A 4,614-nucleotide genomic window follows, 5' to 3' on the forward strand; every position below is an offset into this window, starting at 1 on the left:
ACTCAAAACAACATCCCTCGATGTTGTCTTAGTGATTACACGAACCAAATCCACTACACCAAGTCCGATTATCACGTGAGATGATGTAGTTTCAATGGCGAACATCAACATGTTCATCATATCATCTATATGATTCATGCTTAACCTTTCGGTCTTCCGTGTTCCGAGGCCATGTCTATACATGCTAGCCTTGTCAAGTCAAACCCTAGTTTCCGCATGTGCAAATCTGGCTTGCACCCGTTGTATGCACACATTGAATCTATCACACCCGATCATCACGTGATGCTTTGAAACAACGAGACTTAGCAACGGTGCTAACTAAGGACAAACACTTTATTATCTTGATTTTTAGTGAGAGGATCATCTTATAATGCTACCGTCGCGATCTAAGAAATATAAGATGCATAAAAGGATTAACATCACATGCAATTCATAATGTGATATGATATGGCCCTTTTATCTCGCGCCTTTGATCTTCATCTCCAAAGCATGGGCATGATCTCCATCATCGTCGGCGGTGCGTCAAGGTCCATGGCGCCGTCTTCATGGTTGTTCACCACATGTAGCAACTATTACAACTACTTTGAAATAATACTACTACATGAAATATAAAGACAACCATAAGGCTCCTGCCGGTTGCCACAATACAATAATGATCATCTCATACATATTCATCATCACATAATGGCCATATCACATCACCAAACCCTGCAAAAAAACAAGTTAGACGCCTCTAATTTGGTTTGCATATTTTACGTGGTTTAGGGTTTTTGAGTAAGATCCAATCTACCTTCGAATATGAACCACAATGCTGATACTAGTGTTGTCAATTGAAATAGTAAATTGAATCTTAACTATGGTGAGAGAGACAAACATCCACAAAGCCACTTATGCAATACAAGTTGCATGTCAAGCGTGGAGCAGGTCTCATGAACGCGGTCATGTAAAGTTAGCCCGGGCCGCTTCATCCCACCATCCCGCAAGATGCAAAGTACATATAACAAGAGACAACAAAAAAAATCAACGCCCACAAAACCATTGTGTTCTACTCGTACAACCAATCTATGCATAGACACGACTCTGATACCACTGTAGGGATTCATAGCATAGAAAACAAAAAATTCCTACCGCAAGAACGAATAACAAGCCAAGATCTAATCTAGTAGATGGTAGCAACGAGGTGAAGATCATCATACCCTTGAAGATCGCTAAGCGTTAACGAGATTAGATCTCATGGTGGATGTAGTCGATCACTTGCCGCTTTCAAAAGTGCGTACAAGATCTTGATGGTGCCACAATCAGGCAGCACCTCCACACTCGGTCACACGTACAGTGTTGATGACGACGTCCTTCTCCCTGTTCCAGCGGGCAGCGGATGTAGTAGATCCTCCTTGGAATCCCGTCATCACGACGGCATGGTGGCGGTGTGTTGCCTACCAAAACCCACCGGCGAGCGGCGACGGGCAACACGGAGAGCCGGGAGGCTCCCGGGACCTGCGGTGGATCCTGGTCCCTCGGGCAACGGCCCGCAAATGCTCCGGCACACGTCCCGGCGTTTGCGAGGGCGTGTCACCTGACCTATACCTGGTCGGGAAGGTGATGGATTGCTTCGACTAGTTTCCTGCATGGCAAACACGTAAACATTAAATACGAGCCCCGATCGGCTCTTAGGTTGCCTCGTGGATCGGCTCAAAGAGCCGATTGCCCCATGGTTCACGTTAGATTTACAAAGACATGGGGATCCTGCTTTATCGATATCAAGCTAAACTAACCTACGATAGTCTAGGGTTTTCACCGCATAACCGGAACATCCTACGCGTAGTTGAGCCTAGCAGATACGTAAGATGATGGAAAACCAGCCCTAAAGAGGCCTAAAACCAACATGAAGTTGATCCCCGGAACAATCCCTCTAGGGCTTAATAAACCACACGTTACGCACTACCGGATCGTTCAACCCGTTTATAAGGCCTAACCATGCGGATATCAAACCAATCCTTGAAGAACAAGGAACAACTATAACGGATTAAATCTACTAAATAAAGAACAAGCAAGATGCTGCCCTTACACCTAAGATAGGTGTAAGGGCAGCTAGATATCGAGGGGTAGCGTAGCTAAGCAAGTACATCGTGAAAGCATCGACGTCAGCCCCAAAACATCTAAGATAAGGGTGTTGCTCGCCATCAAAAAGGCTTCAAGCACGAGCAACACCAATAACGAATAAACGGATACTGCCTAGATCGTAAGATGCGATCTAGGCAAGCATGTTGCTTACCCGGGAGAAACCCTCGAAACAAGGGGTGGCGATGCGCCTAGATTGATTTGTTGTGAACGTGATCGTCCTCCTTTCTCAATAACCCTAGATACATATTTATAGTCCGTAGACTTTCTAACTTGGGAATAAACCCAGCTGTATACGAGCTAAACTCTATCTCTTAATTCTAAACCTAACCATAATATACAGATACACGGGCAATCTAGCCCAAATTCTCGCACAAGGCCGTGTCAGAGACACTTCGTTCGCATGTCCTTTAAGCCCTTCTTCGATCACGGCCCATCTCCGGACTTGGTTAAAATCTGGTGATAACACATGCCCCCCTGGTTTTGGCAATGATAATTTCAAAACCACTCTGTTTTTTCTTCGTAGGGTCACGTCGTGGCAGAGCAGAAACGTCACAGTATCCTTTCATCATGATGCCTTGCCTTCTCAACTTCTCCGCACGATTTGACGAGTTTTGGCACCATGTCCTCGGAAACCGCCACAAGCATTAAATCTCCACTATATCCCCTTTTATTTAACCGCGTCGAGCAACTCGCTTCTTCATCCCTCGCTCAGTACTAGCCATCGAAAAGCCCTCCTCTACACCATGGACTCATCCTCCTCCTCTCGCTTCATCGGATCTCTCCTTCCAATCCTCTTCCTCGAGTGAGCCGATGCCGGAGTACAACCAGATGGAGGCGTACAATAGGCGCGCTCCCGAGCATTGGGATGAGCGGGAGTGGGACTTCGACTTCGTGCCAGATGGCCCACCTCAGGCCCTCATCGGGTCAGATGGTGATTTGCCCCTGACCGACGGGGAGGACGACCTCCGGTTCCTCGTCGACGGGGAACTGGAGGCGGAGAGTGAGGATGACCTCTTCTCTTGGGGTGACTTCACCTCCTCCGACGAAGAGGAGGAAGAGGAGGACGAGGAGGACGACACCTCCTCCGACGAAGAGGAGGAAGAGGAGGACGACACCTCCTCCGATGAGCCGCCGGCGAGCGCTTCCGCGCCGGGTCGGATGACGATGAAGACGACGACGACGACGAGGAGAAAGAAGCCCTCGCCGAGGGCTACGGCAGCGAGCGACGAGGAGCTCGCCAGCGAGCAGCACCGACGGCGGCTACGACGGCGACGACGAGGGCAGCGACGGCCCTTAGATTAGGGACTACTAGCATAGGACTAGTAGTAGCAATCTGCTCTCCTTTTGTTCTTCCTTTCCTGAGCAATCGGCTCCTCTTTGTAAGAAATCCCCTTTTAACTCAATGAAGAAGGATTCCATGCTTAATTCTTCCGATTATCAAAATAAATCATTGCTCAAAAAGCCGATGGCAACGCATCGGTCTTTACCAAAAACGCCAACAAGGCCAGTCCCAAAATTCGAATGGTGACCTGATACTTGCTTGTGACAGTTGTTCCTCTATAGTCGATGGCTACGCATCGGCTTTTCAGTTCTAAAGTCGATGTCAGTGCATCGGCTGTGCTTCTTTTTTTTTTACTGGCCGATTTCATGCATCGGCCCCCATATTTCACTGTCCATCATCCCACATACTCGGGAAATATTTCTTGAGATGCTGACCATTGACAGCCACTGGGAACTTCGCACCACTCAGCTCCTCGAGCATGTATGCATTGCCCTTTAGGACTTGGTCGACTCTGTACGGCCCGTGCCAATTTGGAGACCATTTACCATACACCTTGTCCTTAGTCCCCAATGGCAATACAACTTCCCATACCAGATCACCAACGTGGAACTCCTTCGGCTTCACCTTCTTATTATATGCACGAGCTACCTTGGCTTTGTTCTCTTTAATTTTCTCAAGCGACCAAAGTCTAAGTTCCGTCAGATCTTCGACGCTATCACTCATCAGAGCTGCGTATTCTTCCGTTGTTAAGTCATTCTGAAACGTGACACGTCTCGACCCAGCCGTGATCTCCCAGGGCAACACGGCTTCCTGTCCATAGACCAGATGGTATGGCGAGGTTTTTATCGCTCCATGACATGACATGCGATAAGCCCACAGAGCTTCTGACAAAACCTCATGCCAACGTCTAGGGTGCTCGTCAACTTTCCTCTTGATCAGCTTGATAAGGCTCGGTTGGACGCTTCAGCTTGCCCATTTGCTTGAGCATAGTATGGGGACGATCGGATCAACTTAATTCCCATGTCCTCGCGAGAACTCTCTAAACTCGCGAGAAACGAAAACCGAACCTCCATCGGTCGTGATAGTCCTGGGAATCCCAAATCTCGTGAATGACATGCTCCTTCACAAAATTGATAACATCGGCCGATGCTACTGACTTCATAGGAACAGCCTCCACCCATTTAGTAAAATAATGCGTGATGGCCAAAATC

Source organism: Lolium rigidum, chromosome 3, assembly GCF_022539505.1.
Source record: "Lolium rigidum isolate FL_2022 chromosome 3, APGP_CSIRO_Lrig_0.1, whole genome shotgun sequence".
In the NCBI taxonomy this organism is placed as follows: Eukaryota; Viridiplantae; Streptophyta; class Magnoliopsida; order Poales; family Poaceae; genus Lolium; species Lolium rigidum.